A 10,940-nucleotide genomic window follows, 5' to 3' on the forward strand; every position below is an offset into this window, starting at 1 on the left:
CGTTCAACGTATCTCTCCGCTTAACCTCGAAGAATTTCCCCCCCCCCACCGCCTGCCACTGTCGAGCCCAGACATGCAACACACAACACACACACAGGCACGCATGGTTGTACGTGCATAGTCATATTAGACAAAAGATAACGATCCCCCGCATAGCCTTAACACATTCTGTTTGGGCAAGTGCTGTTAGCGTGCACCTACGAAGGCTGGTACGGCGCATGAGAGGGTGGGTTGCCAGCACCACGCCTGGCCGCCTTTGTCTCCCTCGTGGCGATGATGACACACCGATATTTACACACACACACACACACTGCACCAGGTACTTATTTGAGGCTGAGTCGACCTTCTTCGTTGAGCTATCGTTTGTGGCCAGGCCGCTGCTGTGAAAGAGCTATACATTGTGTAGCTTAGGTGGCCTTACCTGGTAAACTAAAAAGAGGTTTAATTTTGGAACCAGAGATGGCGATGCAGATTTGTCTTCAGATGCATCGGCCCTGGCTTCTCATACCTATTCCTCTGTCTCTCTGTCCACCCCCATCCCCACCCCGACTCTTCCTCCGTCTCCCTCCCCCCACCCCCGACAGCAGGTCCTGTGCCCTGGCTCGCGAGAGGATGACGATGAGTGGCAAGGGGCTTCTCCTTACCCGCCTGCCCCCCCCCCCCCGCCACCTCCCGCTCCCTCCCACCGCACCACCCCACGAAGCCGCCCTCCACCCCCCCCAACCCCCTGCCCCACAACCCTCCCCCGATTCTCTACCGGGACACCGGCTCAACTCCTCCGCAAGCGAGGGAAAGGGGCCCGCCCGCTCGCTCGCTCGCTCGCTCACCAAAAACCACCAAAACTAACCAAACCAAACCGACGCACGAACGGACGAGGGAAGCGGTGGCATTGGCGTCGCCGTTCCCCCCACTCCCGACGCTTTCTCTCGGACTCTTCGTGTGTAGCATGGGGGGGGGGGGGGGGGCGGCGGGTGTGGGTGCGTCATAGCGGATTCCTGCACGCGCGACAAAAAACCTGTCAAAATAAAAGCGCGGCTGCACCGTACCCCACCCCCCACCACCCACCACCCCCTCTGCCGCCCCCCGCCCCCCCCCCCCCCACTTTGACCATTTCATGGGACAGGATTGTTTTTAGGTGGTGGTTTTTGTTTATTTCATCTGGAGCCTTTCGTTTGCTCACGGTGGGACGGTGGGACGGGGGGGGCAGAGAGCGTTTTTTTTTTTAACTGTGCTCACGTCAAGAGCTGTTGAAAACGAGCTTAACAGTTACACTTGCATTTTAAAAAAAGAAGAAAAATTAAGGGGGTTTTCCTTGACGTACTGTTACATTTTTGCTAACTGTTTGAACTTGTTTTGGCGTCGTTAATTTCTTTATTGGGTGGGAGGGAGAGGTTTGGAATGATCATGTTTAGCCAGCCGGCGTGTGGCATAAACATTTAGGCATTGTATGCTTATATATATATTTTTTTCTTTTCTTAGTGAATTTAGACGGAAATGCATTATTTTCTTGTTACAGGAACGACTGCGGGATGCCTCTTCAACGAGCCCGCTGTATTCGTGCGGAGTGCCGTCACAGTAATAGTTCCCTCTTCCCTCCTCCCCCGCCAACTCCGGCGGTGCTGCAAGGGCCTCCCGTGTGGTGGCGGGGGGGGGGGGCGGGGGCCGGACCTTTTGTTGCGACGGCGCGCTGCCCTCAATGTCTGTGCATCGTGTCACTTAGTCGTGGGCGTTAATAAGTCCTCGGGATAACGCGCCCGCGTGTTCTCGTTTTCAAAAGTTCTTAAAGAAACGTGCGCGTGCTCTTATGTGTGCGTCTTGCACTCGTGTGTGACTTGCCAGCGGAGGGGTGGGAGTGGGGGGGGGGGCTGGCTGGCGGGCGGGCGGGCCGTTTTGTTTACAAGCCGTCATTGTCGAGTTAAAAAAAAAATACGACGAAAAAAATGACGGGAAAATCTGGAGATGAACTTGACCTTCGCGACCGCTAAAGTAGTTTGGACTTTCCCAACCGCTAAAGTTTGGGGCCTTCTCGGCGGCCGCTGACGTCGCCGCCGCTTGTGAAAACGACGATCGGTCGGGGAAATGGCTCCCCCCAATTCCCCCCCCCCCACCCCCCCCCGCCCCCCCCGGAGCGTGTGAAGGTCTTGGGCTCGCGTGCATACGGTGACAAGAAAGCGTCGCACACACACTACCTCCTGTAACACAGCCTCGCGCAGACCTCCCGAGATCACGCTGGACTGCTGTGACAGCCGACTCGGTGCGCCCCCCCCCCAACTCCGCTTTAGTAAAAAAAAAGAGAAAAAGAATGAAAAAAAAATTTCGGTAAGAAAAACTTCAAACCGCGCCTTTTTTTATTTTCTGTTCTTCGCGCTTCACGTCCTCCAAGTCGCTCTTGCCGGACACGGATTCGGTCGGACCCCGCCCGCGTTTCCGCGCACGCCTCGCCGCTTGCGTCTCTCTCGCTGTCTCTCTCGCTGTCTCTCCTCTCGCTACCAAGGTCTTAAAACTGCGCATGCACGGAAGAAGAAGAAGCCGGCGCGAATCCCTGACATCCGGAGGGGATGGCGTCGCCTAGAGGTGTCCCCGTCCGCGTGGCTTACTGTCGCGTGGGGGCCCGCGAGGCCTCTCTACGCGGGCCCCTCCGCGGGGGCCCTCTATCCCGTTCAGCGCGGGAACCGCTCGGCCGCGTGTTTCGGCTTTTCTGCCGCTGCGTCGCTTCTGCCGTGCGCGATCTTTGGGGGGGCTTCGGGGGCACGAGTAAAAGCGGCAGCCCCGAGCGGTTCTACAAAGTCGTGTGGCCCTCGGTAGAAGTTGGCGTTCTGTGCTTTTTTTAAAGTCTTTTCTCTTTTCTCCCTCCCGTGTTTTTTTCGTCGCTCACCGCACCGCGGGACCCCGCGTGTTTTTCTTTTTTTTAATGCGAGGATCCGCAAGTGAAGTGCGACGAACCGGGATTGTGAAAAATTACTTTTTTTTACTTTGCTGTCTTTTTAAAAAAAAACTATGGTCCCCCCTCCACCCCCCCCCCCCCCCCCCAATCTGCTTTGTCCTTGCCACCTTTATCATAATAATTGTTTTGTTTCTTTTAAACCGAGTCCACGGGTCTGCTCTGGACGAGGTCGTCCCGGACACGCTTGGGGGGGAGGTGGGGAGGGTGGCAGGCGCTTGCCGGCAAAAAACGAAATGTCGTCCTTGGCGGATGACTTGTTGAAAAACAGAAAAACCTAAAAAAAAACACAGCAACGATGCTTTCACATTTCTGCCTGTAAAGTCAAACTTAAATGTTCATTTTCGTTCTTCGTTTTTTTTTTGCGTTGAGTTGAAAGCCGTACGCTCGTTCGGGATCGTGGACGAGTTTGTGGCGTTGTCGTTCTATGGGTGGGGGCATCCACCAAGTTTCGTCCGTGATTGATGGCGGCGGGCGGTGGGGGTGGGAGCCGCGGGGGCCGCGGGGGGGCTCCGTCGCTCGCTCGTGAACCCTCCCAACGATTTCATCGCCGGAGCGAAGAACGTGGGGGGTGGGGGGGGTGTTGTCCCCTTGCCGCCGTCGTCCTCGCACCGTCGTGAGATGCTCGCACGACGCCGGATCCGCTCTGGGAGCGTTTGGGCCACGTTGCGCGAGGCTCCCCGCTCCTCCTCCTCCTGCTCGTGTTTTATAATTTCTGCCGATGTTAAACTAAGGGCGGGGGCGAATTGGGGGGGGGGGGTTACCTTGAGCGTGCGTTGTTATTTTGGTTTTGCTCTCTTCCCACCCCCCACCCCCCACATGTTTATGTTATAACACGTGTAGCGAGTTGTGTCTCCACCTTTTTTTTCGTCTGTTACGTAGCCTGTCCCCCGTGTCGGCACCCGCGGTTGTGTCGTTCCTGCCTGGGGTTTGACAGCAAGCAGTGGGGGGGGAGCGGGTGGTCACACCCCACCACGACGACGCCGATGTGGGCTCGAGCGACGACCCCTCCCCGCCGGCCGGCGTTCTCCCCATCTCGGTCTAAAGCGGTGGAATCTGCGTCCGTTTTTTTTTTTGGGGGGGGGGGAGATCTCAAATTGAGTATCCCGTGACCAAAAGCACGTTTGACCCCTCTCCCATACAAGAAAACAAAGTGCTGCATTTCCTGCTCAAAGCAACCACTCGGAGTTTCTTTGCCCAGGAGGTGGTGGTGGGGAGGGGGGGGTGGCGGTGGGGTGACGGCGAGGCACTTGCGACGTTCGTCTTGAAATTTTCCGACGACGGAGCGACGGTTCAATCTCAGCGGAGCCGGCAGCGATGGCGCTGGGATCAACTTTGCGGCAGGGCACCCCCCCCCCCACCCCCCGGGCTCTCCTACAAAACAAAATAATGTTCTGTCCACGACGCCATCGGTTTGATGTGGCCCCGCCCCGCCTCCGTTTCCGTCCGGTCACCGGTAATCGTGGCGAGCGTCGGTAACGGCGCCTCGATGGCAGTGCCACACCGGCGTGGGGCCTCGCCAACATCGGCGTGTCGACGATCCTTGCCACCGCGCGATTCTCACCGGGTTAAGTGTCTCTGTGCCCCCCCCCCCATCCGCTTCCTCTGCCCGCCCACCACAGACTGCGGCCAAGCAAGGGCCCATCCCCCCACCTCAGCCCCCCCTCCCCTCCCAGCTCGAAAAACAAAACAGAACCGCGACGTTGTTGGTGGTGGTGGCTGCCCCAAAGCCACCGTCACCGGCAGGGCCACCGTGGCTCCTAACCATAGCTTGGTGGATTGTAATACTTGTACCTATTTTATATTGTTATAAGGTCGTCAGAAGTTGTCATTGCAATACCAAAAAAAAAAACCCTAGATGAAACTAAAAAAAAAAGTTACTTATATTAACGCTCGTTTTAACACTAGCTCACTGTTGTATGATTATATCATGTTTCGCTTCAGCGTGCCTCCAGTTTTGGCCAGAGGGGTTTTTTCGTTTGTTGTGTCGGCTCGTGAGCGAAGGAGGGCTACGCGGGGTATACCCACGTTGTGCCCCACCCGACAAGTTACCACCACTGCTCCGCCGTGCGTGCGCGCGCGCGTGTATATAGTACAAATAGACGGTATATTTAGTGTCGAACACGCTGCGACAAATTACGATCGGGAAGCGCGTGCCGGTTTGCCAACAGTTTCTCAGATTTGGTCACACGTCATACCATTGGAGGAGGTGGCTTCTTATTGTGAGACGGAGAGAGGTGAGCCCCGACCCTAACTACAACACTAAACTATTTTACCAGGTCAGGCCCACTGAGCTATGTAGCTCTTTTTCTGAAGCGAACCTGGCTAGCGCAAATGATCGCTCAACGAAGTGGCTCATCGTCATCACGTGGACATTTATGGCAGCAGCCAAATACTCTAAACGCGTGACGTTGATTCTTAATGTGGAGGGAAAAACCGGAGAGGACCCAGAGAACAATCCCCACGCGATCACCACCACCACGAGAGAGAGAGAGACCCAAACTCCAAATATACAGCAGGCACCACCGTTGGAATCGTCCCCACGACCTGCATACCAGGCGAGGTAGTTAACATCTAGCCACCGTAATGATGAGAGAGCGAAACACCCAAACTCCAAATATACAGCCCCCCACGTCACTGCCCAAAAACATTGACGCGTGGCTCCGCCTCCTGTCACGTGGACTTTAAAGGGCCGGTTTCATGCAGTGTTATGATCCGAATCGCGGAACACTTTCACGCCTGCTTCTGAATTAACAAAAAAGTTAACTCCCTTGATCCTTGATTTTTTTGTTTCTTCGCGAAACGCTTAGGAGGACTACAGACTAAACATTATCGACGGGCATTGAATTTGTGTGGCTTTGTGTAATGCATCGCGTGACCAAAATCACCTGGAGTGAACCCCGAATCTCGTTAGATCTCGGGGTGTGCTAAGCAGGGTTCAGCCTGGATGGTGCTACGAATTGTAGGGGGGGGAGGTTTGAGTGACCCACTGTGTGTAACAGGTGTTATAGGCTGTGGGGCTACGTGGTGATGGGCAACGGGGAGGGAGGGCAGCACAGTACAATAACATTGTAACGTCCTACTCGCTCCCACAACCCCCCTTCCTCCACCCGCACGGGCGAGCCGTGGTGAAGTATGGTGACGCAACACCGGTGTGGGTCGTAGGCCCTCATCCCAGCGGTGGATTGCTAAAATGAGAGTGAGTGTGTGTGCGTGTTCACGAGGCACGCATTGGCAACAGGCCAGCAGTGGCGAACGGGATGCCGCTGTTAGGGATGGGAACATTATTTTTTGGGGCAACAACCCTTTGAATCAGCTGGGTGTGCCGACCGATCGCCACCCACGTGTGTGAGGGAGCTCATTGGTGGCGCCGCGGTTCATGCGGGCAATCCGTTACAAGAACATATTTGGCATTACGGTGTTATTGCAGTCTAGTGACGCTCACGGCAATAGCGCGTTTTTAACCTTAACCCCCTAAGCTGGTGGTCATTGTCAAACAATGACTTTGAAGTATACGGAGCTCACGCTGTTACGAATCTTGGGAAATTGCTCGCTCTTGAATCGGTAAGAGCGGTCGCCAATGGACGGTTCTCTGAAATCGAACGTCTTACCCCCCCCCCCCCGTCATAGCAATGTGGAATTTCCAACCCCCTGCCTCTGGTGGTCAAGGGCGTTGATAAAATCTATGAATGCGAACGAACACCACTCAGGTGTAACAAATATAACGTCTGCAGAAGCGAGCGCATCTTGGTCGATAGAGGCGTGTAAGACTTTGCAAGGCCTCGGCCCTTTAATTAATCTTTAATTAGTCGTTCCGACAGTTCTCCAAACACGTGCCACGTGTTTTTTCCCCCGACCGGTTCAGTTACAGGGCCTCGAGCGAGCGGAAGGCACGATTTTTACACCGTCATTAACAAAACGTGCCAAATGTACAATCCTAGAAAACGCGCGTGAATCGATGGGCCACGTGGCTGTCGGCATTCCGCACACCCCCCCCCGGGGGTTCAATCGCCGCCGCCTCTTCCCGATTGGTGAAATGGTTGGAAACAAAAACATGTTCCTGTGCGAAGTGGTGATGCCTGGAAGAAGACCGCGTGAACTCTCCTAACAATGGGAACGAGGCCACTGTTATTATTTGCGCCACGGATGTTCGGGTCATGCCTTCACCCCCCCGAACAAAACCTCGATAAGATCGATCGCGAAAGCCGACGTGTGAAACCAATTAAGTGGTGTTGCAAATGTCCCTCCCGCCGACCGCCGCCGACTCCTTCCCAGAAAAACAAAAATCGTGCAACGTTGGGCCCGACGTTGAATGTTTACTCGGCTGTCCTCTTTCCCTTTAACCGTATTCCTCGGAATTGCAAAGATGCGCACCCATGCGTCACGGTAAACTTGTACAAAGCCTGGCCACACCGCATCGGGATTATGAGACTCAGTCGGAACTTGCTTTAAAATGCATGGTGGGTGGAGTGTGGTGGTGGTGGTGGTGGGGGGTGGTTGCTGGGGGGTAGAGCTGGAAGGGTAGGGGGGGGGCTGTCTTCCAATCCGGAGAATTGTGGTGGTAAATCTTGGCGCTGCGTGTTTATTGATGGGGGTGGGAAAGGGAAAGGAGGGTTGGGGGGGATACCTCTTGGCCAATTCGGGCGCCGCTGTAGACATTTAACGCTGTACAGAGCGCGGAGCCGCTAAACGGGGTTTTGTACACGTACTGACGATATGAAATAATAATAAAAAAAAATTAAAACATTAACCAAGGAGACCTGACGTCTGGCGACCTTGTGTGGTGGTGGTGGTGTTGCTCGCCGGGTTGGTGATGAAAATACACGTCTGGAATGTTTTGGCTGTAGTCCACCCGTTACTCTGGAGTGTACGAAGCCACTACAGAGTGTCTGAAGCCACTACAGAGTGGCTGAAGCCACTACAGAGTAGCTGAAGCCACTATAGAGTGCCTGAAGCCACTACAGAGTAACTGAAGCCACTACAGAGTGACTGAAGCCACTACAGAGTGACTGAAGCCACTACAGAGTGACTGAAGCCACTATATAGTGGCTGAAGCCATTATAGAGTGGCTGAAGCCACTATAGAGTAACTGAAGCCACTCTATACTGTAATGGTGTCTGTAGCTGACACCATTGCAACCATTGAAGACTTGGTCCAACAAGGACTGAATCCAGAAGTGCCAACTTTGGTAAGGTACTGCCTGGAATGGTACATTCTACAAACAAAATGAGGGTACCCTAATGGGTTCTCCCTTATCGCCAGTGGTAGCGAATGTTTTCATGGAGAAATTTGAGACAGATGCCATCCAGACTTCCACCCTACGTTCTTCCTTGTGGAGGAGATAAATAGATGACACGTTCGTCATCTGGCCACATGGCCTGCCAGCATTGAACCAATTTCTCAACCACATCAATTCCATAAACCCGTCTATCAAATTCACCATGGAAGTGGAAAAGGATGGCAAGCTACCATTCCTGGATGTTTTGATTGAGAAGCAACTTGATGGCTCGTTGGGACACTCTACAGGAAAGCCACCCACACGGATGCCTATCTAAAGCCTGACTCCCACCACCATCCAGCCTAGAATAATTCCCTCATCAAAACACAACACCATAGGGCCCGTTGCATCTCCGACCAGCACCACCTAGCCAGTGAGTTGAAGCACGTACACCAAGCCCTCAGGATGAACGGATACTCGGACCGTACAATCCTCAGAAGGTTGTCTCCCCAGCAATGGGTGACAACCTTCTGTGGATCCAACCAATACCATCAATTTACCATACATAGCAGGGGTTACCAAAAAGATTTCCAAAATCTTAAACAACACAGTACACAAAATCCGTGATTTAATCCCATCTGTAAAGGGTGTGATTCCTGACATGGTGTCTACAAACTGAGTTGTGGTTGCGGCAGCAGTTACATTGGGGAAACGAAACGACATATCTCGGACCGCGTTCGTGAACACAAAGCAGATCTGAAACACGGTAGGACCAATACCTCTGCCGTTGCTGATCATTGTTTTAACGCTGTGGGCTCACGCGAAATTGATTTTTCCAAGACGGAGGTCCTCTGCAAACCTACCGGCTACCTTCAGAGATTTATTCATGAAGCCATCCAGATATATAAACACAGACACAACTTCAATTGAGAAGATGGGTACAAACTGAGCAATCATTGGAAGGACGTTTTTAACCAGGTAAAGGCTTAACTGACTGATGTTTCCATCCTACCTGCCTATGTCAGCTGTTATTTGCGATTCTCTGTCTCACTCTCTATGCCTCTGTTAGATCTGTCATGCTCACATGTCCTTTGCATTGCACTCTCATGCCTTTGGATGACACTCTCATGCTCACAGGCCCTTTAGATTGCACTCTCATACTCACATGTCCTTTAGATTGCACTCTCATGCTCAAATGTCCTTTAGATTGCACTCTCATGCTCACGTCCTTTAGATTGCACTCTCATACTCACATGTCCTTTGGATGACACTCATGCTCACACGTCCTTTAGATTGCACTCTCATACTCACATGTCCTTTGGATGACACTCTCATGCTCACACGTCCTTTAGATTGCACTCTCATGCTCACATGTCCTTTAGATTGCACTCTCATGCTCACATGTCCTTTGGATGACACTCTCATGCTCACATGTCCTTTGGATGACACTCTCATGCTCACACGTCCTTTAGATTGCACTCTCATGCTCACATGTCCTTTAGATTGCACTCTCATACTCACATGTCCTTTGGATTGCACTCTCATGCTCACATGTCCTTTGGATTGCACTCTCATGCTCACATGTCCTGTGGAGTGCACTTTCACAATCGCAGAACGTTATTAACCAGGTAAAGTCATAACTCGCTGTGATGCTTCCATCCTTCCTGCCGTGTGGCTGTTATCTCCGACTCTCTGAGTTGAATTGCCCTGTGGGATGACTTTGCATTGACGGGCTGGGGTCTCACTAACATGGCCACTTCTGCTCCCTTATCGTTGGTTCTTACTGTGTTATGGGCTGTGTGTCTCACTGGCATGGCCACTGTTGCGGTGGTTCTCTTGCGTTGACGCTCTCGCCTCGTGGAGACCACTCTTCGATCTTACAGTCACATGCTAATTGATCACATTAACATCACTAGCCCCGCCCACTTCTTTATAACATCACTAGCCCCGCCCACTTCTTCATGCCCCTTAGGCTACACCCATTTCAAACCTTTTGAAACAGCCTGCCTCAGCAGCAGACCATACTTTCTCACCTGATGATGGACGCTTGTGTTGCTCCCGAAACGTCGTGATTTATTTTATTTTCTACCTATGTGACTTTACCGAAACTACCAAAGAGTATGGATTCATGCAGTCACGAAAGCTTCAAATCAAGATCCAAATATACAATTTAACACGGATGCGCTCACGACCAGTATCATCCATAATACTAGGTTTTTTTTTGGGGGGGGGGGCGGTTTAGATCGTGTAAATATGTGTCGCTAAAGCCGCTACCACCCGACACAGCCAATTAGTATGGTTTGTCACGTAAAGAGAACGTGCCAATTCGTTACAGCACACCGGTGTGCAAACGTGTTTTTCCACAAGTAACGCGTGGGTTAATGCCACAAGTAACGCGTGGGTCAATGTCACAAGTAACGCGTGGGTTAATGCCACAAGTGACGCGTGGGTTAATGTCACAAGTAACGCGTGGTTAATGTCACAAGTAGCGCGTGGGTTAATGTCACAAGTAACGCGTGGGTTAATGTCACAAGTAACGCGTGGGTTAATGTCACAAGTAACGCGTGGGTTAATGCCACAAGTAACGCGTGGGTTAATGTCACAAGTAACGCGTGGGTTAATGCCACAAGTAACGCGGGGTTAATGCCACAAGTAACGCGTGGGTTAATGCCAGAAGTAACGCGTGGGTTAATGCCACAAGTAACGCGTGGGTTAATGCCACAAGTAACGCGCGGGTTAATGTCACAAGTAACGCGTGGGTTAATGCCAGAAGTAACGCGT

At 52.7% G+C, this 10,940-nt stretch overlaps 1 protein-coding gene across 3 annotated transcripts in view; it reads left to right on the forward strand.

The window, feature by feature from the left end:
• Positions 1 to 7,698, forward strand: part of LOC116953203 (pre-B-cell leukemia transcription factor 1-like) — a 36,788-nt gene extending 29,090 nt beyond the window's left edge. For 2 of the 3 annotated variants that reach the window (XM_032973164.2, XM_032973166.2), the window contains one exon: positions 585 to 7,698. The gene's annotated coding sequence lies outside the window, so the exon portion shown is untranslated. The remainder of the gene's footprint in view (positions 1 to 584) is intronic. The other variant, XM_032973165.2, reaches the window with a different exon arrangement.
• The last annotated feature ends 3,242 nt before the right edge of the window (positions 7,699 to 10,940 follow it).

Source organism: Petromyzon marinus, chromosome 50, assembly GCF_048934315.1.
Source record: "Petromyzon marinus isolate PM22_M1 ecotype Great Lakes invasive population chromosome 50, UKy_Petmar_22M1.pri1.0, whole genome shotgun sequence".
Lineage (NCBI taxonomy): Eukaryota > Metazoa > Chordata > Hyperoartia > Petromyzontiformes > Petromyzontidae > Petromyzon > Petromyzon marinus.